The 14535-nt window shown below is 40.2% G+C and overlaps 1 long non-coding RNA gene across 1 annotated transcript; it reads left to right on the top strand.

Moving 5' to 3' along the window:
• The first annotated feature begins 3769 nt into the window (after positions 1-3769).
• LOC121860930 lies at positions 3770-11638 on the top strand. Its single transcript, XR_006087950.1, has 4 exons — positions 3770-4084; positions 6089-6263; positions 11304-11389; positions 11499-11638. It is a non-coding gene; the product is annotated as an uncharacterized LOC121860930 (long non-coding RNA).
• Positions 11639-14535: the final 2897 nt, after the last annotated feature.

Here is a 14535-nt window from a genome sequence, read left to right as displayed (position 1 = left end):
CTTGCACAGTACAGTACCAAAATATTTGGGAAAGGTATTGCAATTTATGAATGTGGGAATTGTGAACATGTTAACGATGATAAATATCCCGGCCACCTGTCCTCCCCCTCCACCCCAAAAAAAAAAAAAAAAATACAGGTATATATATATAGTTATACAGTGCAAAAACTACACTGACAGGAAGCAAGCACTGAAAGGATATGGTACATAGTTTAAAGTAAAGAATTATTATGCTGCATTCAATATTGTGGTATTTTCACCTGATTATGTAAAATGAATTATGTTTATTTACTGCACTGTATTCTCATTTTCACTCCAATTTTTGTTATTACCTGGTGTGTAAAATTGGTGCATTGGTACATGTGTTGTACAGTATGCAGTACAGTATTGAAATCCTGCAGTGTAGTATTTTTTCATATTGTCTTTGCTTGCTATTCCTGTATTATACAATGATACAATGTCTTTATTACCACAACATGAAATATTAGTGTTGATAAGATGAGTCAACCAACTTTAATTCTTGTGTTATAAAAAAAAATTAAAATATTACTAGACAAACTGGATTTGTTGAGGGGCGTTTGTTTGACCTTTCAGTGTGAGTTTTATTCTAACTTATACTATGCTGTTGTTACCCTACATCTGGTACTGATATTATTAATCAAATTTTCTTTTGTATTTTTGTTATGCTCTCCTAACAGCAAATAAATTGTTTACCATTGCTATACCTTGCCATAAATATAGAAAGGGCAAATAGCATTCCAGTATTACTACAGTAGTTAGCGGTGACGTGTGAAGGAAATTACAAGGCATGGGCACTTTTTTTTATACTGTATATTTTTTTTGAAGTTGACAGTATTTTTGTGGCTAAATAGGGCGTTGTTAGGTCTTGGTGATGAAAAATCAGGGTCTGGATACTCAAAACTCCTTGTAAGATACATACTCGGCAATCTTGTGTCCGACTTATGGTAAAGGTATTTGCCGATCTGCGATGTCCCTATCTGCGATATACCACGTTAACGATGCCGATGTATTAAGATCGCTTCCCTATTTGTGATATAAACAAACCCGCATTTGCAATATTTATGATCCCGCGAACTTGGAATATGGAACACATCACACTGCATTTGTCGGGCAATATCTGTGTTACCCACCACCACCCCTTCCTTACAGTAAGATGACATTACTAAAGTTCACATTGTACTCTGTTTTGGTGACTGTGAAGTGGTCTCATTATGACTGAAGTGCTTTCCCTGTTTTATTGACTGAGCTTTTGCACTGATCTCCCACCCTGACAATGGATGACCTGGCATTGCATCAGAAGGTCAGTCATATGAGAGCACTAATCCCCCATTCCACCTCCACTGCAAATGAGAGAAGAGTTTATATACAAGGGTGACCTGACATTATTCTCTGTATAAGATCAGGTTAGTAACATGGCCCACTAATCCCCCCTCACCTCCAATGCAAGTGATTATAGTTACGTACAGTAAAATATTACATTCACCAGAGTGTAGAATGTCTACCTACTCTAGGCTCAAGCTGCCAACATCTGCTGGTGAGTACAGTTTAGTAGTAGTATACATTATATTGTTTACAGTATTTACAATATATTGTGTGTGTACAGTGGTGTTTGTGTAAATTAATACAGCTCCATGAGAGATGCCATGTTTATACTCGGGAAAAATATACCAGTGCAGTGGAAAATCCTACCTCACATGCCCGTAACCTATACGGTAAGTTTTTTTTTTTATATATTTATTTAACCAAACTTTTATATAATATATTCAGGATTATTTTGGTAAAGAAAAGTGGGGTTTCTAACAATTAGAAATGCTTTCGTAGACTCCAGTATTAACATTTCTTACATTTCTTCATAAAAGATTCGAGTGCCCATGATTATTATTGTGTTTTTGTGACTGAAGTGAGGTAGTAGGTAGTAGGCAGCTACCAAACAGGGAGGTACTACCGCCTGGGAAGATATTGGAAGCATAATGTGTTGTCTAATGGTAGACCCTGCTGCCATATGGCATCACGAAAATTGTGACCAAGAGTCAGGTTGCTGATCTGACTTTCTGCCTCATTTACACACAATTGCAGGGTCTCGATTGTTTCTCTTACCATTGACAACACAACATACATATATCATTTCTGACTTGATTTTTTTTCCTTATCATCTCTGATCGGCTCGTTAGCTGCTTGGGCGATTGATCACGTCTCTGTTACGCACTGTTGGCAAGCACTGGGTATGCACCGGCTCCTGAATGTACCTGAACCTGCTCCAGTGTTGGTCAAGTCTGGTCCTGAAAGAGCTCACACTCGGTGCCGTCACAATACTTTCTGGCAGATTGTTCCAAGAGTTCACAACACTCACTCCGAAAAAGTTTGCCCTCACAGTTTTTTGGACCTGCGGCTTTTTCAATCTTGAGCTGGTACCCCTTGTGGGGCGAGCGTCCGCCAGTTCCAAGGAGGGACACTTGACTGAGTAGTGCTGTAGTTCTTTATTGTTATTATTATTACAGTGTTATTATTATTATTGTTATCATTATTATTTTATTTTACTTTTTATTATAAATTTTATTTACTGTGAATAATTATTACATTTTCGTCCCCTCCCCCGGCCCAGATGTGGGTCACGTCTGTATTATTAAACAACATCTTCAAGAGGAACCGAGTTTTAAACTAAATGAGTCCTGAGGGACACTGCAGTACAATACTTAACGGGGTGGTGTGGTGGTAAAATTAACTAAATCCAATAAAATTAATTTATAATATAGGAATTAGTTAATTTTACCGCCACACCACCCCGTTAAGTACTGTACTGCGGTGTCCCTCAGGACTCAATCAGTTTAAAACTCGGGTTGAAACACGACGACCCTCTTCAAGGGAAGATATTGTTTAATAATACGGCGTTGAGTGTCTTGCGCCCAGGTGGGCTAATCCCCGTAAAAAAAAAAATATATGATTGAAGCTGCTCTTCATGGCTCATTTTTCACTTACGAAATATCCATGACCTAGACCATAAAAAAAAACACCCTTAAAACTTATATGAACGTGGCATTTGGAGTCTGAAGGGGCCATCCTTTCTACTGTGGGGTACGAGATATTGGTTCACACTCGGGATGGGTTGGAGAAAGGAAACTCACAATGTGCTCTCTGTATACATATTGCATTGGATGTACAATGCAGCTTGGTGCTGGGAAGGCAGCATGGTTACAAGCGTTGAGTAGAGAGAGCTGGTTGGTGAGGGTGCTCAGAGGAGGACCAGCTTGTGGGTCGCCATGGTCTCCGGCTGGAGTGGGAGCAGCCAGGCAGGAGTGGAGGAGGTGTTGCTTGCTGGTGGCTGTAGGTAGAAAGAGATAGGTCACCACGAGGTGAGGTCTTATATAGCGGAGGTAGGCGTGGCTTAATAGTTGATCTCAGTCATGCAAGGCGGTGCTGGTTGCTGACCTAGACCACGAAGCATACTGGGGAATTTGCGGGGTCGGCTAGTTGGCGACAAATGGCGTTTGTAGGGGAGGAATCCACGACACTACTACCTCAGACTGCAGCGGTGAGTTTGAAGGTAGTGACGTCATTGCAAGTGGCGGCCTTGTTTCTAGAGAAATAAACTTATCTCGATTATTATAGCAGGACTTTAAAATTTATTTACAAATTATATATACTGTATCACCACGAACGTGGCAGAGTATTTCTTCTGCTTAACTAGAACCGTCAACTCGTCCATTGCAGGTTCTCATTTGTTTTTCTTTCTTTGACAACACAACATATAGAGTATATTGTTTCTCGCTCTTCATTTGTTTATTTTTTCTCCATTTCTGTATCTATTATATCTTCAAATTTTATTTCGGTGACCTATGCCTGGGTGGGCTACTCCCCATAAAAAAAAGTGTGACTTGGAAAAGTCTGGAAAGGCCATGGCACCCAAGAAAACCACATCTCGGAGGTGAAGCTTGACATTGTGAAGTGACATGAGATGCCCCAAAGGCTGTGTGAGAGTCAGAGTGACGTCTTCACTCCACCTTAAGAGTCCCTTTACCCTCGAAGGGGACATGTGATGACGACCAGATTTGCTCATCATGATGTGGTGAGTGTTCTTTAATTGTTTTTATAGTGATAGTAGTATTGTAGAAATTATTTTTTCGATGATACAAGTGGGTGTCCGACTGGCCAGGAACCTAACCCATTGAACCCTGTGCTATAATTCTCCCGGTCTACGATATTTCGACCTGCAATGGGTTTTCAGGAACCTAACTCCATCGCAGATAAGGGGATATCTGTATTCAAACATACTATTTTGTGATGTTTTTGGAGCAGTGTAACTCAAATGTAAACACAGAGTGAGTCTTCCTGCAGACCAGCAGTTAGTCAAACACAGTTACACCTTCAAAACATATCGATCAATCACAAGATAAGGATATCAGCTGGCTGAGGGCGTGAGGTTTACAAACAGGTTTTAGCTATGCTGGAAGAGATGAAAAAGTGGAAGGGTGTTTTCTTGACTAAATTTGGCATCAAAACTCCGCCAAAATTAAAAAAAAAAATAATGCTAGGATTGTTTAAAGTGCCCCGAGTTAGAGTTGTGTTTTATAGGAAAATGCCAAACTCTTCAAACTAAAAGGCCAAATGATAACTCGATACAATATTATCAACATATATACTTTCACCATTTGCTAAAAAGGCACTCCGATTATATCATCAAAATCATCGTTGTTGTCATCGTTTGATGGCCTGTTGATATGAGCACTTGCAGACGATGCATACATATTGTCACTGAACAAGCTCAGCATCTCATGGTAACTTTAAAATCCTTGCAACAGTTGTTATTGAAGCAAAGTCTTGTTTTGATTCTTATGCTAGCAAATAATAAACTGGCTGAGAGTTTATTCCGTACGTTACTTTTCACATTTGTAACATTAAAATATAAGTTCAACTACTGCATTACTTAATGGCAAACAATAAGCAATAGGTATTGTTAATTTTTGTACGCAGTTTTCATTAAACAACAAGTAGTACCACATTGGTAACACCGCTAATTGTCCAATCAGCACTGAATAGTGTCCTCTGAGATGTTTAGAAACTTCAATTAGGTAACCCCCTTGCCCGCCTATACCATAAGCTAGGCAGTTGCAGTCATTCTAATAGCTCTGGACAACTGAGGTGCCGTAGTGCAGGCACCAGTTTTGTGGCCAAGGTCGGATTTAGCGGAGGGGGGGGGGGTGTCCGGACCCCCCTTTTCATCAGAAAATTTCAATACTTTTTCTTTAATGCAGCATTTTTTTTGTATAGTAAGAAGTAATTACTATTAACCACAGAATATCTCTTAATATCAAGTGCACATGGCACTCCATGTTCGCCCACCCAAACTTCTTGGAGCCCCCTTTTGATATTCCTGGATCCGCCCTTGGTGCCCCCAACTTGAATAGCGTTACTGTAGATATCTGAACGACCTTCTTATAAGATCTACTAGTTTAGTTTTTATATTACAAAGATCACCATAGCAATGCTCGATTTAATAAGATATCAAATAATTTAAAAATAATTTAAGCATGTCAATCGATTTTTTTTCCTAATTTTTCTATACCTGTGCTGGGACAACTGTGCGAACAATTGCCCATTGACTGTATAGTGATATGTCCAATGTTTTATCCTTCAAATACGCCATATTTAATGTGTGCAGCCATTCCAAGCACCTGTTAAAAATGTTCGATAATTAACATTATACATAGTACAATCAGAGAGTAGTTTTGAGTACCTATCTAAGTATAGCACTGGGTAATTATTCGTTTTAGAATATTACTTGAAGAGGCCGGACTTTGGCATGATAGCTGCTTTGTTGGGGGGCGTATTTCACTGTTTTATAAGGTTCAAATCTTTATTTCAAGGTTGTGCTAAAACGAATATTAACTCAGCGCTGAATGTGGTTATATATCTTAATTTCCACAAAACACTTATATATTAATATTAACTTAACCTTTTTTTATCTTCGGGAAAACGATGGAATTTCACATGGTTGTAATTCCTCTTGTTTTTCCCATACATAACAGTGATGGGTACCTGTCTTGAGAACTATTTTTTACACATTTCACAGGTTGAACATGCCGCAGTCTTCTTCCTAAATGTAAACTAACAAGCCGACGCAGCCACCCCACAAAAAAAACCTCTTGGATCAGCGCCATCTACAATTAGTGATATACAGGAGTAACAGCTCCTTCCTCCACAGTAACGTCATTATTATCGTCTCGCCGACAGATTGGTTGAAAGAGGTAAAGGTTTGCATTTAAGAATTCCATTGATTTTTTAGTGCTCTAATATCCGCTTGGGAATTCGTGTCATAAATTTGTAATAACATACATTGGTAAATTTGGTAAAGGTATAGATAACGCCTACCACCAGAAGGAATTGTCCGAATTGGTTGAAAGTTTTCTACACACAAATATCATATTAAATACAAAAATGGATTATCGTGTTAATTTATGTGTTAAACAATTTACCTTAACATTGAAGTTGATATACATCAGGAGAAATTCGTGGAAGCGTTCACCATCATTTAGGAAACGTATCTTGAAGAGGGATTCAGCGAGGCAAACATGGCGCTGGGTCGAGAATTGTGAAGCTGGATAGAGTAAATAAAGAAATAAAATAAATTAAATCACAATAGAAAGTTGTCGTTTCTCTAAATATACTTAAAATCATCAAAACAATAAGTACAGCAAAAATAAAGAAAATCAACAAACGACTTCAGATGGTAGCCGTTATCTACACTTTTACCGTAAATTTTTACTCCAGGACATGAGTGACCAACATGTTTTTCCCAGTGTATTTTGGTGTTTTAAATGAATCTGATCTTAATTTTTGTCGGAAATTGCTCGTTTTTGCACCCCCAACAATAATGGGGGAGAGCCTGGAAATTGGGGTTTTTGGGTGGGGGAGAAAACGAAAACGAGTCAAACCTAACCTAACCTACCTAACCTAACCTAACCTAACCTAACCTAACCCCTAGCCTGGCGCTACGCCCCCGGACCCCGGTAGGCCTAGCTTAAAGCAACCTAATTGTTTCAGTAGTTTAAAACATTGGGGCGTGCCATGCCCGAAAGTACAATACCTTAGAAGTGGAAGGACCAGGGATACGTAAAAATTTGATAGAATGATCGTCTTCCGTGAAACTCGGCAATAAACTTAAAATAATCGTAGGAGCGCAAATGAGAACCGACCTTCACCACGGCCATTGTGAGACCAGTCAATGAAAATAATATAGCACCCAAGCTGCTTCCCTTGAAAAAAAAAAGTGATTGGTTGAAAAAAATTTGCGTGATATGGATACATCATTGGTCACGACTGGATGACGTCAGTCAATATTGCGCATGCGTGATGCGCCGATATATCTCAGACGAAGACTGAAAACTACGTTAAATCCATTAAATTCAATTGTGTCGCTATTATCCATTTCCGCCTGGTATATTTGGGGTTCAAAATGCTCAGAATAGGGAGATCTAACTAAATGTTTCAATAGTTTATAACTTTCGGGCGTGCCATGTCCCAAAGTAAAATAATACTGACGTTAACAGAGGTTTCAAATTTGGTAGTAAATTTATTGTTTGTCAGTATCAGTACCTTTGAGATGACCTACCTATTTGGAAGTAGGTCAGAATCGTTCAAAAAAAAAAAAAACCCGGAAAAACATAATTTCTACTTAACCCAACGTAATGTAACTTAATGTAACCTAACCTAAACTTAAAATCTAAATATTCGCAGCATAACCGAAACGATAATAATACAGGGATTAGTTCCACTGGGATTGGGCATCGACTAATATAGACTTGACTGTCAGCTGTAAGGTAATTATGGGGGGGGGGGTAGTTTTATGTGCTGATTATTTTCAGTTCTATGCATTTTCTTGTGTAAATGCTTAGTTTTCTAGAGTAGGCGAGTTAAGATATTGGTTTGGTTAGCTCAGTTTCAGCCATTTTTATAACTTTTTCCAACATGTACAGTATCCTCTAATAAAATATGTGAAAACCGGGAATTTTTAAACCCACTTTCAATATAAAAAACAGCGGATGGTCACGATCCGAATAATTACAGGCCTCTGTCCTAATGATTAGTTTAGATAGGTTGGGACGTGGTATTATATAGGTCTGGGGTCATTGAGGTTTATCTTTTTATGCCATGAACCACTGGTTATATAAGCCACTTACATGACTTCCCAAAACAATGTTTTGCCGATGTATTGATGTGTTTCGAATGATTTTGACCATGATTTCCATCTGAAATTACCCGGGTTTTTTTTGGTTATCACACCTCCTTCCAACAATCTTGGAGAGCCCGTAGGAATTTGGGTTTTTTGGGTGGGGGGAGAGAAATATGGGTGATAGCAAGGTTATACTCTCCACAGTCGGAGGAGCGACGACTAGGAGGAGGAAGATCCAGGTGACGCTCAAGCGACTCGTCACCTTACCCAACTTCCTTGCCCCTGCCATATTAAACAAAGTACTTATTTTAGGTAAATTTTTACAAGTGGACAAACATGGATTTTTTGTTGAGCAATGTGTTTTTCCGATGGTTTAGACAATGTTAAGACCCTTTTCTTCTTTGATGGTTCTCTTACAGTAACACATACACATTCATTCATATTTTTAAATATACAAACATTAATATGGGATTTTCGGGAGATTCCGCTTAAACGGAGGACAGAGAAAACGTACGTCTTAATGAATAGAGAAAACGGACGTCTCCGCGGGGGGGACAAAAGAAACAAGTTATAGCTACGTGTTTTATGTATTATTGAGCGTAATACGAGTCATCTGATGTTAAGTTAGCTAACATGTATGACTGTGGTTAGTACATTATAATATACAAGTCTTTTATGATACGTGAGTAGAAGAATACAGCGTCACAAAGCCGATGCTTCCGGACTCAGCATGTCAACATACTGCATGATGCTGTTGGCGACTTCTTCCAGAAGACAAATTTAGTAATTATATTTCACCACGGTGATCCTTCCACAGTTATTATTATTATCACCAACCCTAATGCTTAAACCAGAATTAATTAAGGCTGAGCAAGCCAAGTAGGTACTGTACAAAAAGGTAACTTATTAAACTAAGAACTACAACAGGCCTTAGTCTACTGGAACTACTCCAAGGTGGACGTCAATTACCAAGTCGCCCAGATGATTGTTAACGTCTTGCCTCTCAATACGGCTATCAGGGTTCGATTCTCGCTTGAGTGCTGATGTAAGAAGAGTGCTGGTTGTCCCGTGTGACCCGAGGGAACATGGCAGGTGTGTTCCCCAGTGCTCCAGTCTCCCCTGTACTATTATATGCCCCATCAAGATAAAGATAGCGAGAGACGTGGCAACGTATGGAGCAGCCAGTATCTAACCATAAGGAAATTTTTGTTAGAATAATGGTATATGTGTCTTATATTCAAATAGGGAGATCGCCAATCCACAAATAATTCGAAAATCATATACCAGTGAGCATGGCCAGTATAATGTGTAAAATACTAGTAGTCTGAGACCTAAATTTGGTTTTTGAGTGGTACCCTACACGGTGAGCTGCAGGAGGTTTTACGGTTCTTTTCGATAGATTATGTCGGCTAGAGAATTTAAGGTGGGGTTACAGTACTAGATGACTGAGGGAGCTTTTAAGATGTATTACAGTACAGTGTTTATTGGTTGATCACATGTTACAGGGGGGAGGGAGAAAATCCTCGACAAACAACTGATACTCAACAATATCTAACTGATATGAAATAAGTACGGTAGTTTTTTATTGAATGGCATCATCTGTGCTATGTACTATACATGTCAGGTGTCAGATATGCGCTATAATCTACAGTTTGCACGATTTCCAGCTTTATGATTCGCATCAATATTATCCATGTCTACATAATGAAAGTAACATATTTGAACATGACTCTGGTTTGCCACTGCATGTACAATCAAAGACAAAAGTGGTGTCGCGGTTTTGTCCGAAGATTAAATATAACTTTTTGAAACATGAAAGCCCCCAACCACAAGGCAGAGCGCACCAAAAGTTTAGCCCTTCGGCATATGTTTTCACCAAATTTCACGACATGTCTTTTGTCTTTCATTGTACACACGAGTTCACACGACCCAGGTTGACGGTACAAACCTTTACAACCACAGCGTTCCTTACATCTACAGTATGTAGATGGAGCAAGGATTTATGGTTTTGATGAAATTGTGGTTAACAGCGGTTTGACTTTATAATCTAACACCGAACCAAACTTGAATGGGTCTGGAAAGACAGGTTGTGGTTGATCAGCCTTAACTCAAATACATGATTGTAAGATAGTAAAGCTCGCTTTACATGGTGGACAAATGCGTCTTCAGTGGGTGGCAGGCTCCAAAGATTCTTTCTGACATGCAGGTTTGCCCTGAGTTTGTTCGGGTCTTCATATATACCAATTTGCTTGCCTTAGACAACACACATAAGATTCTATGGAATACTGATGACTTCTTGATTTGTTTCATATGTTATATCTGACTGACTTTCAAGCTGCTGACACACTTGAATTAGTTCTTGTACGCTGTCAGGAGTCGCTGTAACATTTCGAAATTTGTTTCCCCTTTCATATAAATGTAGTTCGTAGTGTGGCATATGATCTATCTTATCAAACATAATATCGGATGTCTCTGTTGTAAACCTCATGGTAGACCAACAAGGAGAAGTACCATATCACATAACCCAACCTGACCACGTGACTACATTAACTTAGGTCAAATGTGAAAAGGATTGAAGTGTTTATTGACAACGAACTAAAATTTTTAAGACCATTGTGAGAATAAACTACAATTATTACCTTCATAACTCTTTAAAAAAAAATCAGATTCCCCCTTTTGGAAATTCTTGAGTTGGGTGAAAAGAAACTTAAGAAAGATTCGAAAGTTTAGTTAGGTATGACAATGGATTGGTGGGTAAGGTAAGGGGAGTCTGCCTGGCATACCATATCGGTCTGTATGTCTGTCAGTTATAATTTATATAAAATCCTCTGTCAGTGTGTCAACCTGCCTGTTTGTCATATATAATATTCTGTCTGTCTGTCTGTCTGTCATATCGTTTATATATGCTATCCTTTGTCTATCTATATTTGCCTGTCTGTCTATCTTCCTATACAGTACTTGCCTGTCTGCCTATATTTGTTTGTTCGTCTGTATGTCTGTCTGTTTACCTGTCTGTTTATCTGTCAATATATTAGCTAGCACCTGTATAACAATTACTTTCTTTACAACAATGATATACATAACACCGTCATAACCTACCTGGCATCTCCCGCAGCACCACCAAGGCGCCAAGCAGTCTAGCGGCGGCGGGCTGGTGAAGTCACGGCATTACTCCTGGACGAGAGGACGATGATACACCAGGTAACTCTATCCTATTTTCATATATTAAAATAAAAAAGACATAATAAAAATGCATTTCCTACTTAACTGGTAGGTCAGCCTAGATACTACTGACACCCCCCCCTAACAGCCCTAGGACAGGACCACATACCTGCCCCCATGGTCCTTGGCCCAAGAGGTCCGACTTTGACCAGAGCTGGAAAGAGAGACAGAGAGGCGGCTAACTCGGCCGGCCTTGACCCAGTAAACTCCGCCTACCTGTTACATATAACTAAGACCAGCATTCGGTGTTACATAATGCTAGGAACATCACTTTTTATTTTGCTAAGACCATCACTCCATGTTAAAAGTAACTAGGACCATTATACGGTGTTCTTTATTGCTAGGACCATCACTCGGTGTTACATGTAGCAAGGACCATCACTTGGTGTTACATGTAGCTCGGACCATCACTTGGTGTTACATGTGGCTAGGACCATCACTCAGCGTTGTGGGAGCGTGGCAGGGCGTCAGTTACAGCGTTATCTTGCTTTATTCTGTATCGTAAGTTTGCGCTATCTGGTGTCCGCTCGCTTAAACCCTGGGCTGAGCTACGTCAACCCCCTCCCCCCTTCCTTGGACTCCCCTTCCTTGGGCCCCCTTCCTCCCTTCCTCGGACCCCCTTCCCCCTTCCTTGGACCCCCTTCCCCCCCCTTCCTTGGGCCCCCTTCCCCCCCCCTTCCTTGGACCCCAGCCCCTCCTTCTTTGGACCCTCTCCCTCCTTCCTTGGGTCCTCTGAGGTTCGTAAGATAAATTTATCAGAAGTTGTGAGGGATCACTTTATGATTTGGCACCCCAGATTATTTCACCTGGTGCTTAAACACCCTTACACTACTTGGGGGTTGGATTAGGTTATGTATTGTTAAAATAGGTTAGCGTTAGGGTGGTTAACCTTCAGGTGAAATAAACTGGGAGGTTAATTTTGAGGCGATGCAATTTGAACACACGTCTAACTGTGTGATATTAAAAGCCCTCATAACTGTATATTGAGACCACATCTGGGTGACTTGATGACACCTCTGACTGTATGACGTAAAGATCGTATCAGACGTGCTGGGCTTTACGTAAAGAGCTGGGTAACGTCCTTGACCTCTTGGAGATGTGTCTCATGATTTTCTTACTTTTTTTTCTGAGTCACTTCAACTCAGAGGGTTTCCTGAGAGACTGATCCTTATCTTAAAATAACTGGCTTAAGTTACCTGTTGTGGGCGTGGTGCTGAGGTGTGTCTGCAGGTGTTGAGTTGGGTAACACATATTGATCTTGATGGAGGAGGGTGTGAGCTGGGGGAAGTCTCATCTCCAGTGACCGCCCACACCTCTCAGGCCACACGCAGATCGACAATTTCGCTGTTGTTGACAAATACACCGTTTGACTATTTTAGCGGGGATTTGTATTTGCTTTTTGGAATTTTTTTTTCTTCTCTCTTGAATGAAATGGTCCATTGTTTTGCTGAAAATGGTCACTTGTACTTGGCGAATATCACGACGATAAAAAAAGCTGTTTGGGAACTTTAGAGAAGCTGATTGGGATAAACTTGGCGTTATTTGTGGCTTGGACAATCACTTGGTGCTATATGTCCAAAACAACTGAAAGGATGATAACTGTGGACTGAATCCGTATCCCCCCCCCCCAGCCCCCACGACCCTCCCCCAAAACCCCTGCCTTTCCTTCATGGCTGAGCGTTACCATGACGAAACCACAGTATGCAAGTAACCTCCATACAAGCACTGGACCCGTCATCCCCTTCCCCCCACGAGGACCTGCATCACTGCACAGAAGCCTTGCATGCGGCGGCGACATACTTTTCCTCTGAAGATGGCGTGCTCTCTCTCTCTCTCTCTCTCTCTCTCTCTCTCTCTCTCTCTCTCTCTCTCTCTCGGGTGTCAATATTCGGTCATTTTTACAAGCCTATTCACCTTGTGTCAGTAATCATATGCTAAATAAACTCATTCATCGTAAGTCAATAATCATACACTATACACATCTCAATTAATCAGACACCTTGTAAACTCACGTGGAAGAAATAGCTCGAACATATATCTCGTAACGTTCTTATAATGACGGTGTGTTTGTTACTCTCTTCCGGTCATTTCAAACTCGGGGGAGAGGAAGGGAGAGGAATACCAGCCCTGTAAAACATTTGAAGTCTTAAACACTACTCGATCCCTTGCCAGTTCCTACACCCCCTCCCCCCTCCTCCCCAAAGAGATATTTCAGCTTTCACTTGCTTCTTTTAACTTTTCTTATTTCTCTTATTCTTAATACTAGTATCACTTATAATTCTTCATCATTTTCGTCTTCATGTTCTTGTTTCCTCCTCTTCATGCTCCTCTTTTTATTCCTCCTCTTCCACCTCCTCTTCTCCTTCCTCCTCCATCTTCTCTTCCTCCTCTTCTCCTTCCTCCTCCATCTTCGCCTCCTCCTCCTCCTCCTCTTCAACACACATGTCACCTCTAATTCTCCCCACGTCAACACTTGTCACTTTCACTACAGAGTCATAGTCGTCAGTATGAAAGTGACGGCATAAGAGGAGGAGAGACAGCTTGAGAGATAGTGAAAAGATTAAGTGACAACAGTAAGCTTCGTGTTGTAGAGTAATAAAACAGAGGAAGCGACTCGGGGGGGAGGGAACTTTAGCTTTTTCTTGTAAACTCTCGCTGCTGCTGAGTCTGGGTGATCACTTGTCATGCACGAGAAGATGGCCTCGGGGAAACTCTTTGAAACGCACTGGATATTATTTGGTTTTCTGTTGTTTTTAGGAGGAATTTTTTTGGTCGAATTTGCTCTAACATGAACAAAAATATATATATATATAGTTGTTGTCGTTAAAATTATTATTATTATCATCATTATTATTAGTACTAGTAGTAGTAGTGGTATTATTAGTAGTAATAGTAGTAGTGGTATTAGTATTAGTAGTTGTAGTAATTCTAGTATCATTATTTAGCTCAGATTTGTGTGTGTATGACATCCAAGCAACACTTAAGCAATAGGTGTAGATCGACCCTCAATTGTCACCCAACAGCGCGAGGGAGAGAGTATCGACTCCCACCCACCCAGTCCTCACTCTTATACAGTATATAGGGTTAATTTTCAGTACTAAGACAAGCGTAGTGTGTTAGTAGGG

Source organism: Homarus americanus, unplaced genomic scaffold (assembly GCF_018991925.1).
Source record: "Homarus americanus isolate GMGI-L3 unplaced genomic scaffold, GMGI_Hamer_2.0 scaffold52806, whole genome shotgun sequence".
Lineage (NCBI taxonomy): Eukaryota > Metazoa > Arthropoda > Malacostraca > Decapoda > Nephropidae > Homarus > Homarus americanus.
Note: the sequence above shows the minus strand (reverse complement) of the source record. Positions and strands in the feature narration are given on the sequence as shown.